Genomic DNA, 17,486 nt, shown 5'->3' with positions numbered 1-17,486 from the left:
TGAATTTCTTAAATCACAGAGCGTCTGACTCTCATTGAAAAATCAACTATTTGAGGACGACCATTTAGAAAAAAATTCGATCCTGGAAGATCAGACATTTATGTCGGTATTAAAAATTTTACTGGCAGATTTGTGTATTGTGTCTTAAAGTGTAACACACGCAAATATCAACATTATACGTGAAAGTTTAGCTTCTCTTGCAGCTTATTAATCGTCTAGACTAGTATTATATATGAAAGCTCTGCTTTTCTTGTAGCAACACCATGTATATTAATATACAACATTAACTTTCCCTGTTTGTGTTTATGTGCTACTTAACAGTGATAATGTTATTGGCTGACTACATCACATGTCCTAAGCTATGAATATCTGCTGTATCGGCTGGCGAGATCACATGACATGAGCTGTGACTGACTTACAAAAGCGCATCGCCATCTCGATTTCAATGCTTCGGAAAGTAACATGCAGTGTTTGGTGGAATTCGAATTTATACTTTCGTAATACGTATATATGTAGTGTACATGGCCTTTTTTTCTGAGTTTCGTTTCCTAAAGGGCTGAGAAATTCTACTCCCGTGCATAAAACCATAAGCATTCGAATGATTGATAAGTTTTACAGTTCCAAGGAAAAGTATACTGTCACTTAACATGGAAAAAGTGTATTTTCACTCGGGAGAAAGTGTGTTTTTAACCGGGAAAAATCCGGGAATTTTTTTTCCATGTCTGCGTATACACCCTGGTGAAGAGGTGGAAATGTGATAAAGGGTGGATGAGGATGATGATGATAAAGTAGTAGTCTGATATTCGTAAATAAAATCATTTCCATCCAACAAAGCTGTCAACTGTTTTATTCTGATACCTGTTGCAGTAACATGATAATTTTCTAGTGGCTGCATACAGCTTATGTTAAACGTGAATGTTATATTACTCCAGTAGAGCTTCTGTCCATTATCATCATGGGGCACACGTGGTGAAACTGTATTGCTGAATTTACTACCTCAATCGTTCTTACATAGAACATTCATCTGAATCCTTTCTGTATTCTATCTTGCTCTTACAGATAACCAAATCCCCTTGAGTAAATTCAGTACTTACTCTTTGCTACCATTATTTATCTGTGAAGACATTCTATGTTTGGTCATATGGCACTTGAAAGGATATGTCATGTGGTAATTAGGTTGACTATTGTTTTGAGTAATCAGCTGCTTCAAACATGACACTTGCGTTTACTGTCAAGTCTTGACTTTCTTCCACAGTTAGGGCAACTGTTTGATATCAGACTGTGTAGTCATTCTTGTTGTACTTTATTAATAGTAGCTTACACACAACAAATGTGGCTGCTTGAGACAGAGGCAGTCATCATGGCTCCACACAATACAGTATTTGTTTTTATGTCACATTTTGAAGATTGAATTCAGTACATATTTCGAAGTACTTGTCAGTCATTGATCACATATTCTTAACATATTGTTGGTTGGAATAACGACCAACACAATCAGAAAAAAATGTGTTTTTTGTCTGTAGTTGCAACTTTTTATTTTGCCTACTGGGTACTGGTTTTGATAGACAGGCCATCACATGGTCAAAAGTTTTCAGAAGATAGTTAAAATAGTAATGCAAGAGAAATTTACAAAATGTGTCTTCTCTGTGATAGCAAATGTATGGTATAGAGTTCAAATTTACCCGTGCCATGCAGTCATCTTGCTCATTGCCCGAGTATGTGTATCAAATATTAAAAGTAAAAGTCATTGTTGTGCTTCAGATAGATGCAAGTTGTGGCCAGCAGTGATGAGTGCTCCCAATGTATGGAGCTTCATTTTTACTTCTTAAAAAAAGTATCAATGTGAAAGATAAAAATAGTGTAAAATACGAAATTAAGAAATAACATAATAAAACAAAGAATAAAACAGTCCCCACTGTAATAAAACATTAAAGTCAAAATAGCAAATCTATGTAGCCATGTTTACATTTACTGTTTTATATGGTGTACGTATATCCCTACAGAACATCGTTCTGACCATGAATCTTTTCATCCTCTCCCTTTCCTCCCCTCCCACTCCCCGTAACGTAACCTATACACTATTATTATATACAAAAGTATGGTATTTAGTCCAATATAGCCCACTGTTTACTATGTTCTAATTGATCGACATAAAGATTGATTTTAAGATTATAGGGGCCCTAGCACCGTGCTGTTTTAAATGCACTTGACATACTGTTTTAAGTTGCAGATGCAGAAGGGAACAATTGATGTAAAATGGGCTCATCACCTATAGGTGTACAGCTCCATCAGGTTCAGATTATAATAACTGGATTAAAGTGCCACAATAAGATAATATTCACAGCACAGCAAGTTTGTAATAATTAGTTGTGTTGTTCCTTTGTGGTCTCCTAATATTGGATCCCATCGATGTAGCCTTTCACAGCTGCATGTTATGTACAAGGAGTGGTTTTCATGGCCGTTGATGGTCTTTGAACTGTGACATGGCGTGGAAAAGGTGCGATGCAGTGCCATCGAGAGCCTCAGCATGCACATGAACACTGCGTGGATAAACATGAAACTGGAAATGTGACAAAAGATTGCCAACTGGTGGTTGCCAAGTAATATGTGGCCACATTGGACCACTCTTGCCTCTGCATGCTAGATTTCTTTTCAGTAAAGCTAACGCTGGGTGTTCTAAAAGACTCATGATCAGATTGTTGTTTTATAGTGATATAAATTGTATACTAACAGTAAATGTAAATGTAAAGAGGGCTACATGTATTTACTATATTGCTTTTCATGTTTTCTTACAGTGGGGACTGTTTTATTCATTGTTTCATTATGTAACTTCTTAACTGCTAGAGACATGCTCTCTGCAGTCTGTGCTGAGTGCGGCTTTGTTTTCGCTGTGCTGCTCACCAGATGCTGCTACCAGTGCTAAGAGGAGTAGCCCCACCACAGCTGCTGTGAAATACTTACCTGATTATTACAAAATACTTATCAGATTATTACATGCTGAAAAAATGTGATTTTTTGCATATTTTAGTCTGATTGATATCTTCACTTGATAAAGGACTGAATTGCTTTTCATTGCACATTATAGGTACTGTGCTGCATCAAATTAAGTAAAACATTGTGCAAAATTTTAAAGAATTTGCAGGGGAAAAATGCAATGTGTGAATAGCAAATTTTGTATGTTGGGCATCAACAGCTGTAGAATTGTACCATGATGAAAAAGACCTCTTCAGCTGAATGATGAATCTGTATGATCAAACTAGTTTTGCGGTATTAGAGCCACTTATTTCATAATTTATTTCAAACGATAACCTGAATATGTTCTCGGCATATTCCACTGATGAATTCTTCTCGGGTTATCAGCCGAGTGGCGTCGTCTTGTCGCAACGTTTCAATGAGTTTTGTACCCATCATCTTCTGGCGAATCACTTCGCCAGATGATGATGGGTACGAAACTCACTGAAACATTGCGACAAGACGACGCCACCACTTGGCTGATAAGCCGAGAATAATTCATCAGAGAACCAGCAAGTGATCCAAGTGTCTTCATACAAATGTGATAAAACATTTATTAGACAGAGAATGTTGGATCATAGACTGATTATCTTTTGAAATAAATTATGAAATATGTATCTCTGAAGGTTTGGCTTTTAACGCCACGAAACTAGTTGGATCATAAATAAAGATTTATCACTTTGCTGAAGCTGTCTTTTTCATTATAGCCTTGTGTAAACTTTGCGTATAGCTGATTTTAGCTCACATGTGTTGTGTATGAAATGTAGATAAGTTATTGAAATTTTATTAAAATTTAGAAGGAAAAATATCTCATTCTTGCAGTATTCGTTTGTACACTGAGGTGACCAAAGCCTTGGGATAGCGACATGCACATATACGGCTGGTAGTGGTATCACACACTTAAAGTATAAAAGGGCAGTGCATTGGTGGAACTGTCATTTGCACCCACACGATTCATGTGTAAAGGTTTTGAGCTGATTATGGCTGCACAATGGCAATTAACAGACTTTGAATGCAGAATAGTAGTTGGAGATAGACACATGAGAGATTCCATTTTGAAATTTGTTGGAGAATTCAATATTCAGAGATCCACAGTGTCAAGAGCGTGCCGAGAATACCAAATTTCACCCGTTACCTCTCACCATGGATAAAGCAGAGGCTGACAGCCGTCACTTCACTTAACAACCAAAAGATACATGTTTGTGTAGAGTTGTCAGTGCTAACAGACAAGCAACATCATATTAAATGGCAGCAGAAATTAATATACGATGTACGACAAACATATCTGTTAGGACAGTACAGTGAAATTTGGCATTAATGAGTTGTGGCAGCAGGCAATTGACACGAGTGCCTTTGCTAACACCACAACATTGCTTGCAATGCCACTCCTGGGCTTGTGATTGTACCAATTGGACCTTAGATAACTGGAAAACTGTGGCCAGGCTAAAAGAAGCCCGATTTCAGGGTAAGTGTGTGGCTATCAAAGACCCCACGAAGCCACAATCTGAGTTGTCTCCAAGGCACTGTGCAAGCTAATGGTGGCTCTGTAATAGTGTAGGATGTGTATACATGGAATGGTCTGGGTCCTGTGGTCCAACTGCATTGGTCAATGATTGTAAATGGTTATGTTGGGCTACTTAGAGACCATTTACAGCCAATTTTGGACTTCATGTTCCCAAACAACAGTGGAATTTTTATAGATGAAAATGCACTATGACACTGGGCCACAATTGTTTATAATTGGTTTGAAGAACATTTTGCACAATTCGAGTAAATGATTTGGCCACGCATATCGCCCAACATGAATCCCGTGGAATATTTATGGGACATTATCAGAAGTTCATTTCGTGTACAAAATCTTGCACTGGCAACAGTTCCGCCATTAGGGATGCCTGTAGAGGTAGCAGAGCCTAATATTTTTCCACAGGACTACCAACAACTTGTCGAATCCATACCACGTCAAGTTGCTGCACTACGCTGGGCAAAAGGAGGTCCGACACAATATTCGGAGGTATCCCATGACTTTTGTCACCTCAGTGTGTATTTGGTGGTCATGCAATGAGCGCATTTCTGTCCCTGCACGTCAGGAATCATGTGGTCGTAACAATCATCAAATTTCATAGACGATTCAAGATAGCGAAAGGAGGTTTTTTGCAAATGATAGCATGTAAAGAGGCACATATTCTGTGTGATAAATGCTCTAAACTTTTTTATTCACTGAGATATGGAAGTGACTTGTCCACAGCAGTGTGATGTTAGTGGAATGGGCACATAAACATGTCATTAGCACTTCAGGAAAATCCAGGGGCTGTGTTTGAACGTGTCCTCAGCATGTGAGGAGTGTCGGAGTGTGAAAAGTTAATTCATGCACAGCAGTTAAAGGACTAATTTCATATTTCGTGCTAATTTTATGTTTTAATTATCTTTTACATTGATACTTTAAGCAATAAAAATGAAGCTCTGTACATAGGGAACACTCACCACTGCTGGATGCAATTTGCATCTGTTGAAAACACAATATTGACTTTTAGTATTTGACACCTACTTGGGAAGGATGCGTGACGAATGCTAGACGGGGGCGAGGGGCCACCTACACATTTTAAGGTTGCACTGTATACCGTATGTCTGCTATTGTAGAAAAAACATTTTGTAAATTTCTCTTACATTATTATTCTGTTTACTGGAATCTGGTAGCCAGAAGATGAAATAAAAAGAAAGTGACTTTAGTCTAAACATATATTTTTTCTGATCGTTGATTACTTGGTACACCTTGCAGTACGCCTGTTAGTTGTATGTGTCCTGTTGTGTATATTGGATGCAGTGACACCTGCTCATAACAAATAATTATTTTCTTTTAATTGTTAGTTTTGACCAATTATTGATGCCTACACTGGTAATTTTTATTGTGACCTACTTTTTCGTTACTTGTCTTGTATGGGACGTGATCTTTATTAAAAAAGTATTTTAAATTTACAGCAGACAGTTCTTCGTTCTGGTACTTTGGAAGGGATGGTAAAATTATGCAAACAAGATAGAGCTGCTTTCAAAAAGATTGGCTTGGTTGGAAACCAAATGGTCACGGCACTAAATTACTGTGTATAAAATCAGGAAATGGTTGTATAAATTCTTGTCAGTTATTCATATTTCACCAGTTCATTCTAATAAATTGCCAAGATAGTGCTTGGGAAACAGATCTAGAGTCAGTTATTCATTGTAACAGACTTGATGTTACCGTGCTAACAAAGATATCAAACCTTAAGTTACAGGAAAAGAACAAATTTCTTACTATTGTATATTTGGTCTTCAGATTTTCATGTGAAAATGACTTTGCATTCTTGACACACAGAATGCAGTCCGCAAATGCCTTTTGGGACTTAGTTGTTTCTGTCTGTAGCTACATCATTTTTCTGTGTTACCAAGGAGGGAATAGTTATTATCACTGCATATGTTTATTTCTTGGTAGGTATAGCATTTGAGAGTACAGATTTTGTCCGCTCTTTTGCCTGCTTAGCTGAATGGTAATGTGTTTACCTAACATGCAGCGGACCCAGGCTCGATTTCTAGCCAGGTTGGAGATTTTGTCTGCTCGTGGATTGGGTGTTGAGTTGTCATCATTTTAATCATCATCATCACTGGCGTGCAAGTCGCCCATGTGGCACAGACTGAATAAGACTTGCAACTCAGCGACCAAACTTCCCCAGACGGAGCCTCCCAGCCATCAATGCCACACGATCATTTCATTTCATTTTCTTTTCTTGCACCAATGTAATTGTGGTAGTTCATTTGGAGACTGTAATAATTATAGCCCACACCATTATATTGCAGTGCAGAGAGTTTGACTGTAATAGTTTCATTATAAATGTTCCCAATGACACTGTAGTCAGACATTTATGTTCTCATACTTACTTTATATGACTGTCTTAAACTGCTGCAGTTGAAATTGTTATATATTTGGCCTCATGCCATTTGATCTTCAACACCATGTGTGGACACTTGGTGCAAATATAATCCATAATTGGAAAAAAAAAAGATTTATTTTGTCAAGTATTGGGCTGCTTGTGTGACAAGCTTATTATTCCAGTTTGTATAAAATTTCTTCAGATTTACACAGCTTTTGGTTTTAGGACATCTCTATGGATTAATGTGTAAAAATGAAAACATGTTTCATTTTTTCCTCAAAACGAGAGAGAGAGAGAGAGAGAGAGAGAGAGAGAGAGAGAGAGAGAGAGAGAGAGAGAGAGAGAGAGCGCTGGGGAAGAGTGATAGGATGGTGCTTTCATCTATTTTTTTGAAATCTGATGACCTCACAATGACGTCTTGATTTTTTTAAAAATTTGCTTTTGTTCAGTTTCAGGTGTGACTTGGTATGTAGTGAGAGAAGTGACAGGAAGATGGTGACAGGATACAAGTGAAATGGAGCAACATGAAGAAATTAATGTCTTGCTAGTGGAGAAAAGACATGGCTTTGTAATCATCTTGTTATGGGGAAGAAAAAAATAAAAAGAATGGCAAGCGTTTCAAACTAGCAAAGTTGAATAATATGTATAAATAATTGTGTTGTATTTAATAAAACATTAATTCCTAAACAACAGTTTGTTATTACTGACATTTCCTTTCCAATGTGTTTTCATGTTCATTTTGCTGATATGCAATTGCAATAGTTTTTTTAATTTCTTACCTCTGCAAACGGTGTCCTTATGCCCATTGTTTGAAAAAGAGAACAAATTTAAATTTATGTATAATTGGTTAGGAAAGTAGCACTGTCATTGTGGCTGTTGATTATTGTTTTTCTATGTTGTTTTTGTACCAGTTATCTGTCTCAGTAAAAAACACGAGTAAAGCCATTGAGCAACACCTTTGTAAATATAGTGCACAGAATGGTGTAATGCTTACAGAATTTTTTCCAAGTTATTTATAATTGTAACTGGCAAATTTCAGGGGCCTTAAAATACTGCAACAGCATTGTCTGTAGGGCACACAGGTATATTTTCCTTTCCTCTCCATAAACCACTATGTGGTACTACAGACATCCATGATTAACTGCTACTAAAAGAGTTGCAGTTCTTTTTAGAACAATATAGAATTGATCAATTGGAGGAACTGTAGTGTAGTCTTCTTCAGTGTAAGAACTTTGTAATACAAAATTTAATAAGTCAACATTATCAGATTTAATTGGATCCTCCAAACACATAGTAGTTCTTAGTTTATTGTTGGTGTGTCCAGTCTGAATCCCATCTCGTCACATCCTTCCTCCTTCCTCCTCCCTCCACTCTCCTGCCACCCCTCCCCAAGGATCCAAGGATTTACCTTTGAATGTGAAAGTTTGTAACCTTGTGGAAATTGTACACATTATCAGTTACTCTGTAGCAGTTGCAAAGTGGAAAAAAGTTCCGTTCTTTGGCTCATAATTTATTAAATTTTATAATTAGTCTTGGTGGCAATAATAACAGCATACAGTGTGACATTTCAACTTTTTCACAATATAAGGATGCCCACGTATAAATTGATCTTTAAATGTAATTTGTAGAATGTACTTTTTATTCTGATATTGCAGGTTTGTATGGTTGGAAAAAATATCCTTTCACTGCTCGAAGGGTGGGTTATTAACTGGTAAAGAAAGATTTAACTAAAAGTGGAGAAGCTGGTCAGGTTTATGATAGACTAAATATGTGCCATGCAAAAGAAAGTGCATTGAATATCATATCATTATAATCATTAGAAATCATTTGTAGAGATGATGTATGAGTACTGGAAATTGATTTTTTTATAGCTTCCATATTGACACAGGAGTACTTCTGTTGCCTCAGCTGATGGTGTATTTAAAGTAAAGGTATGACTGTGATGTCAGCAGTGGTGTGCAAGATGTATGTGACCAAATGTGTCTGTGCATTTGATGACAAACTTTCTTTGCCAGGTACAAGTTGCATTGTCCCCAGACTTGTGCAGGTGCTCTAGTGAACAGTGTTTTCAAGGATTTATTGTGAGTACTTCATTCCAGATAAAATTGCCACTGGTACTGTAAGCAACTGATGTTTAGATGATTGGAATCAGTTTAGTTTGGATTGGAACACAGTGTTATACAGTAGCAGAATGGGAGTAGTCACAGCATCCAGAAATACTTTTGCTGTGTGGGATACAGAGATCATCCCAAGAAGAATTTTGTCGTAATAGTATGAGCAAATGACAGTAAAAGTGCATCGAAAAATTCATGGAGTGATGGGCCACATCCAACAGAAAGGTGTTAGGATTTGCCGATTTCTTTGTATGTGGAAGTTTGTAGGATGAATTGGGTTTCTTGGTATGTGTGATGTCTATGCAGTACAGGGACTGAGTGTTTGCCTGTTGCACCCCTCGCGGACCTGCATATTCAGCAAGACACTGTACCACCACTTCACTCCGAATCATTGATAATTAAAAGAACACTCCATGGTTTTGATGGTAGTTGCCTGACCCTACTATGTCCTCTACTACACAGTCAATAGGAGTATGTATGTTGTGGACCTTGCTCTGACCAGTCTCACTATACCTGACTACTACTTGTAAAAGAAACATTCATGTCCAGTATTTCACTGTTAAGGTAGGAGCATAAACCATCACTACAGATTGTGATTGTGTCCTCAGTTAAACCTTCTGTTGATGGTGGTACGTCTTTTCGAAGATTAGGTTAAGTCCCTAAGATTCTGTAGGTGTTGCGTAGATTATGTGCTTGCAAAGGAGGGCGGGAGGGGGCAGCAGCAATCTGACCCCTCTGGCTTGTCACAGAAGATTGTAAATTAGTAACTACAGTCTCCTAGCATCAAAATTCAAAATCAGATGCAGATTTACCACGTGTGTTGCTGTTCTGAATGTTGCATTTATTCTCGTGTAATGCAGCTTTTTGTTGTGTTGTGTTTATCATGTCTCAAATAGCACGGGTAGACCGTTCGCCAGGTGCAAGTATTTCGATTTAACGCCACTTCGGCGACTTGTGCATCGATGGGGATGAAATGATGATGATAAGGACAACACAACACCCAGTCCCTGAGCGGAGAAAATCTCCAATCCAGCCGGCAATCGAACCCGGGCCCTTAGGATTGACATTCTGTCGCGCTGACCACTCAGCTACCAGGGGCGGATGGTAGGACAAAGGAGAAACCCTGTCTTGTACAGTCTACCTGGCTATCAATAGGGGGAAGGAATCACAGTGTTAACTGCTGATTTTTACTTCCAGCACTAGGAAGACAGTGGCATCATCTATCTGCTTCACTAACTGCCACCTAAAGAGTTCTATTCGCGCTACATCCACAGGCTGTTAAAATTAGAGAAGATGTCTTTTAACCAAAGAAAACATTAAGCATATTAGATATTATCCCTCTCTAAAGTGTGTTACATTACACATCCCATCAAAGTGTGTGTGTCTGATATGCATGTGTTGCAGTGTGTGTATTTAACAGTATAGCCCAAGATCATTGTGCAATATGTGCAGTGTTGTGTATTCATTTAATAAAGAAAGCAGTGTTTTGCAGTTTCAGCAGGAGGTGAAAATGAAGTATAAGAAATCATTTCAAATAACAAATTTAACATAAAAATTCCTAGTTCATTAATGCCTATAAGAATTATATTAATTACTTTGGGTCACAAACAGTAAGAAAAACCTTATTGTTTCATGAGTATGGAAATGGAGAGAATTGTTATAACTGAAAGTGCACTCCATGGTACCATATTTTTGAAGTAGGCATATAAATAAATGAATTAGTGCAGATAATTATTTGTATGTTATGTAATTGTTCAATACAAGTGAAATGACTGAAAGACATGCTTTCAAATTGTGAGGATAGCAAGGATGAAATACAGGGTGAGAAAGATTATCTGCAGCTTGTTCAGAAACAATACTTCATTATAAGAGTTGAAGGACATGAAAGGAAAGCATTTGCTGATAAGGGAGAGAGACTGGGTTGTAGCCTATGCACAGTGTTGTTCAATCTGACACCGACAGCAAGGGTTTCGAAGAACAGGTGGACGGGATGGATAGTGTCTTGAAAAGACATTATGTTATGAACAGCAGCAGCAACAACAGCAGTAAAACAAAGGTACTGAAATGTAGTCAAGTTAAGTCAGATGATGCTGAGGGAATTAGAGTAGGTCGTGAGACACTAGAAGTAGTAGATGAGTTTTAATATTTGGCTAGCAATATAATTGCTGCTAGTCGTGGATGTAGAGAGGGCTTAAACTGCAGACTGGCAATGGAAAGAAAAGCATTTCTGAAAAAAGATAAGGTTGTTAAAAAATTGATATCAATTGAAGTGCTAGAAAGTGTCTATCGCAAGGTATTTGTCTGGAGTGTAGCTTTGTATGGAATTGGCTGATAAGTAGTCCAGACAAGTGTGGAACGAAAGAAGAATGCAGATCATCAGATGGGTAGAATAAATAACAAATGAGATGGTTCTGAATTGAGTTGAGGAAAAAGGAAAATTGTGGCCTATCTTGAATAAAAGAAAGGATTGAGTAATGGGACACATTTTGAGGCATCAAAATAAGGGAATTACAGATTAGTCATGTAGATGCAGATATTTAACAATGGAGAGAAGTGTAGGGGGTAGAAATTGTGAAGGGAGATGAAGGTTTGAATACAGTGAGCAGGTCCAGAGAGGCATGAAGGTTGCAGTATGCATGACGATGCTTGCACAAGACAGGCTGGCGTGGAGAGCTGCATCAAATAAATTTAAAAATTGGATGAATAATTTTGGATAAGGCAAGGGCTATTTTGAGAAGTTACTTGTTTGTAGCACTTACTCAGGGAACTGCTTAATGTGTGACCTACTATGTTGTCTGCTGGAGTTAGTATTCACATGATTGGCAGAAGTTGAATAATTATTGTGCAGCTCACAGTACACTGAGGTGACAAAAGGCATGGGATACCTCCTAGTATTGTGTCGGGCCCCTTTTGCCCAATGTAGTGCAGCAACTCAATGTGGCATGAATTCAACAAGTCATTGAAAATCCCCTGCAGAAATGTTAAACTATTCTGCCTCTGTAGCCATCCATAATTGTGTAAGTGTTGCTAATGCAGGGTTTTATGCATGAACTGACCTATCGTTCATGTCCCATAAGTGTTCAATGGGATCATATTGGGTGATTTGGGTGGCCAAATAATTCACCAATTGTCCAGAATGTTTTTCAAACCAATCACGAACAATTGTGGCCCAGTGACATGGTGCATTGTCATCTGTAAAAATTCCATCATTGTTTGGGAACATGAAGTCCATGAATGGCTGCAAATGGTCTTCAAGTAGCCCAACATAACCATTTCCTGTCAATTATCAGTTCAGTTGGACTAGAGGACCCAGTCCATTCCATATAAACGTTGCCAACGCCATTAGTGAGCCACCTTCAGCTTGCACAATACCTTGTTGACAACTTGGGTCAGTGTTTTTTTTTTTAGGTCTGCGCCACACTCGAACCCTACCATCAGCTCTTAGCAACTGACATTGGGCCTATGTCTGCTGCCATTGCCCATTAACATCAAATTTTGGCACACTGTCCTAAAAAATATGTTTGTCGTATGTCCCACATTGATTTCGGCAGTTATTTCATGCCATGATGCTTGTCTGTTAGCACTGACAACTTTGTGCAAATGTTGTTGCTCACTGTCATTAAGTGAAGGCTGTCGGCTGTTGTGTTGTCCATGGTGAGAGGTAATGGGGTGAAAACTGACATTTTCAGCACACTCTTGACAATGTGGATCTTGGAATATTGTAGTCCCTAAAGATTTCTGAAATGGAATTACCAGGTGTCTAGTTCCAACTACCATTCCACATTCAGTGTCTGTTAATTCCCGTTGTGTGGCTGTAATCACATCGGAAACATTTCACATGGATGACATGGGTACAAATGACAATTTTGCCAATGCACTGCCCTTTTATACTTTATGTATGCGATACTACCACCATGTGTATATGTGCATATAAGTATCATATGATTTATGTCATCTCAGTGTATTTTCCAGTGGTTAGTGTGCAAAATTGTGTAGTTTATTTTATGTGTGAATATTTTCAGGCAGATTATGACATAAAGAATGATGCTGTAACAGAATCATAAGCTAACAGTCTAGTCTTATGTGAAAACTTAATTTAGGAAGCTATCGTAGAAGTTTCTACAGCATTGCAGCATTTATAGTTGTAAATTATTGAAAACAACAAGCTATAGCTATTTTCCCCACATCCGTAACTCATATTCACAACACTGAGAAAGCAGCATCCACATGGAGCACGTCCGTATCTCACCACTGACTTCTAGTATCAGCCGCACGCAGTTGACGTCAACAAGTATATGGACCTGAAGATGACATTGTTACAAAGTTGAAACTAGTTGTCAAAATAAAATCGACACCTTAAACACAGCTGGACGAATTTCTTCATTTTTTAATATAAATTTATACCAGCTGACGTCCCACTGTCCTCCATTTCAACTATGGATGTACAAAGGAAAAAAAAGTCTAAATCTTCATGATCCAGTCTCATTAATGTGATCACCGCTTATGTTTGAGGTTAGCATACACTAATGACACATAGACGGCAGATGGCAGCACTAGCAGTGGAGGTTACATAAAGCATATCAGGGGGACATGGAAAAGAGTGCAGTCATTTTCGTAGCAGAAATGGAGCAATTTATCGGATGTTCAAAAGGGCATAATCATTGGATTTCGGGCAAAGGGTGGAAACATTTCTGAAATGGCTAAGTTTGTAAACTGTTCATATGCCGCCAAGACTAAAGTATACTGTTTATGACAAAATGGCGCTACCCAAAAATGGCTCTGAGGCAGCTGTGGTGCACCACGGGCCGTAGATGACAAAGGTAAATGATGGCTGTGGAGATGGGTACATGCAAATACATGAACAACTGTTGAGCAATTTACTGCCCAGATGAACTGAAGGGCTACCAATGGTGTGTTCTCAATAAGCATTCAGTGAACGTTGCTGCATGTCGGACTCCATAGCAGGCATATGGTTCCTGCACCCATGCTGACTGCTGCTCATCTGCGATGAAGGCTGGAATTTGCATACCAGTACTGCAACTTGACTTCCACAGAGTGCCGACAAGTGGCCTCTTCAGTGAATCATACTTTATGCTCCATCACACAGATGGCCTTTGGCATGAAACATCTGAAAGCAAACACACTGCAACAATTGTTGGAAGGGTCCAGGCTAGAGAACATTTCTTGGGTGATCACAACATTCTGGAAGGCACTGTGGGTCAACATAAATATGCATCTATCCTTGGGGACCATGTCCACCCCCAACATATGGTTTGTTTTTCCTTAGGACAATGGTATATAACAGCAGGACAATGCAACATATCACACAGCTCGCAGTGTATGTCCATGGTTCGGAGAGCACCGGGATGAGTTTACTGTACTCCCCTCGCGACAGAGCTCCCCAGATTTAAACCCAGTTGAGAATCTGTTGGATCACCTCAACCAGTTTGTTCACAACATGGATCCTCAACTGAGAAACCTAGTGCAGCTGGCCACATCACTGGAGTCGGCATGACTCCTTATCCCTGTCAATACCTTTCAGAACTTCAGACATTCTTCCTGCACATCTTGCAGTGGCCTGCACTGCAAGAGGTGGTTATTCAGGCTTTTGACAAGTGGTCACATTAATGTGACTGGACAATGTATATTTGTTGTGCACAAGCCAGTGTATGTAAGTGATGAAGGGTATGGATGGGGAAATGAAGTACATGTCTTTAGATGATATAGAACTTCTCAGTGATTTTCTCCTAAATGTGGAGAAGACAGCTGTAACCTAAAAATAATTTTGCATAATTGGAGGTTTGTTATAGGTGTTGCAACACAAATTATTTCAGGAAACAGAAACTCAATGCAACAGTTCCCTTTACATACTGGGACATCTTCAAGAACAAAAAGAGTATTAAGTAGTATCAGATTATCAGGTTTCTCTTCCCCTTTGGGAACAATTAAAGAAGATAAGTGGATGAAATCCTGCACATTCACAGCCATTGAGTATGTTATTTGAGTGATCCAGCCAAAAAATTACTTCAGTTTCAAAAGTGACATAAATCTGAGATTAGTTGAAAACACTTTTGTCAGGATATAAATTCAGAAAAGGAGTTGAGCAGAAGTATTGAATGAGACTGAAGCCCATAAACTACACATTAGGCTTAGTTGTGCACTTTAATCAACGTAGTCACAATTCATGAAGGAATCCAAAATTTCCTCCCTCTCTTTAAGACCTTGTGCTCTCCCATTAAAAACACAACAGAGAAATGCATAGGTATGAGTGTGTAGGTTTATCAGATTGTCGTAACGAAATGTGCAAGACAAAAGTTCAACATGCAAGATATACTGGAGAACAGTCTGATACACCAGAATTCAAATGTTGAAAGCTAAAATATGGAATTGCTTTAATACATGCCAGAATGAGATTTTCACTGTGCAGCGAAGTGTGCGCTGATATGAAACTTCCTGCCAGATTAAAACTGTGCGCCAGACCGAGACTCGAACTCGGGACCTTTGCCTTTCGACCTGTCCTCACAGCTTCAATTCTGCCAGTACCTCGTCTCCTACCTTCCAAACTTCAGAGAAGCTCTCCTGCGAACCTTGCAGAACTAGCATTCCTGGAAGAAAGGATATTGCGGAGACATGGCTTAGCCATAGCCTGGGGGATGTTTCCAGAATGAAGTTTGGAAGGTAGGAGACGAGATACTGTCAGAATTGAAGCTGTGAGGATGGGTCGTGAGTTGTGCTTGGGTAGCTCAGTTGGTGGAGCACTTGCCCATGAAAGGCAAAGGTCCCGAGTTCGTGTCTCGGTCTGGCACACAGTTTTAATCTGCCTGGATGCTTTAATACATAACTACTTTATATGCTTTACACAGAGATATTAATAATTTCTATGGAGGTTTAGTTAGATTTTTCTCTGGAACTAGCCTTATCTCTCCTTCATTTGAAGTAACTGTGAGTAGCTTACATTCTTGAGGTCATATTTAAGTAATACACTGAAGAGCCAAAGAAGCTGGTACATCTGCCTAATGTTGTGTACAACTGCCACGAGAATGCAGAAGAGCCACAGCACGACGTGGCATGGACTCGACTAATGTCTGAAGTAGTGCTGGAGGGAATTGACACCATGAATCCTGCAGGGCTGTCCATAAATCCGTAAGAGTACGAGGGGTGGAGATCTCTTTTGAACAGCACGTTACAAGAAATCCCAGATATGCTCAGTGGTCATGTCTGGGGAGTTTGGTGGCCAGTGAAAGTGTTTGAACTCAGAAGAATGTTCCTGGAGCCACTCTGTAGCAATTCTACATGTGTGGGGTGTCACATTGTCCTGCTGGAATTGCCCAAGACTATCATAATGCACAATGGACATGAATGGATGCAGGTGTCAGACAGGATGCTTACGTACTGTACATGTCACCTGTCAAAGTCGTATCTAGACGTATCAGAGATCCCATATCGCTCCAACTGCACATGTCCTGCACCATTACAGAGCCTCCACCAGCTTGAACAGACCCCTGCTGACATGCAGGGTCCATGGATTCATGAGGTTGTCTCCATACCCGTACATGTCCATCCGCTGGATACAGTTTGAAACAAGACTCGTCCAACCAGGCAACATGTTTCCAGTCCTCAACAGTCCAATGTCATTGTTGATGGACACAGGCGAGACATAAAGCTTTGTGTCGTGCAGTCATCAAGGGTACACAAATGGACCTTTGGCTCCGAAAGCCCATATCAATCATGTTTCATTGAATGGTTCACACACTGACACTTGTTGATGGTCCAGTATTGAAATCTGCAGCAATTTGCAGAAGGGTTGCACTTCTGTCATATTGAACGATTCTCTTCAGTTGTCTTTGGTCCTGTTCATGCAGGAACTTTTTACAGCCACAGCAATGTCGGAAGTTTGATGTTTTTCTGGATTCCTTATATTCACGGTACATTCGTGAAATGGTTGTACTGGAAAATCCCTCTTCATCGCTACCTTGTAGATGCTGTGTCCCATTGCTTGTGCACCAAGTATAATTACACGTTCAAACTCACTTAAATCTTGATAACCTGACATTTTAGAAGCAGTTACTGATCTAACAACTGCGCCAGAAACTTATTGTCTTATATAGGTGGTGCAGATCACAGTGCCGTATTCTGCCTGTTTACATTTCTCTGTACTTGAATATGGATGCCTGTACCAATTTCTTTGGCACTTCGGTGTATATTGCCGTTCGCTAAGTACATATTTTCATCATGTTCTTCATTTATCCACTGGGCTGATATTAATGACACAATCTCACGTTCACCATTATCATCTCCATTATACACTGAAATAGCAAGAAAGTAATGTGAAACCACCACACAGTCAAGATTTGCATTACACACTGAAATAGCAAAAAGGTAATCTGTTTCCACAGTTTGAGGTCAAATCTTTGTGCTTATTGTTGCTGATACATCTAGTCCATTTATCATTACCATTTAC

The 17,486-nt window shown here is 39.0% G+C and overlaps 1 protein-coding gene across 8 annotated transcripts in view; it reads left to right on the top strand.

Moving 5' to 3' along the window:
* Positions 1–17,486, top strand: part of LOC126184970 (regulator of G-protein signaling 7) — a 278,200-nt gene that overhangs the window by 58,952 nt on the left and 201,762 nt on the right. For 6 of the 8 annotated variants that reach the window (XR_007536919.1, XR_007536918.1, XR_007536923.1 and 3 more), the window contains one exon: positions 7,361–7,601. The exons of the other annotated variants lie outside the window; for them this stretch is intronic. The gene's annotated coding sequence lies outside the window, so the exon portion shown is untranslated. Of the gene's footprint in view, positions 1–7,360; positions 7,602–17,486 lie in introns of those variants that run through there. 8 annotated transcript variants of the gene reach the window in all.

Source organism: Schistocerca cancellata, chromosome 4 (genome assembly GCF_023864275.1).
Source record: "Schistocerca cancellata isolate TAMUIC-IGC-003103 chromosome 4, iqSchCanc2.1, whole genome shotgun sequence".
NCBI lineage: Eukaryota > Metazoa > Arthropoda > Insecta > Orthoptera > Acrididae > Schistocerca > Schistocerca cancellata.
Note: the sequence above shows the minus strand (reverse complement) of the source record. Positions and strands in the feature narration are given on the sequence as shown.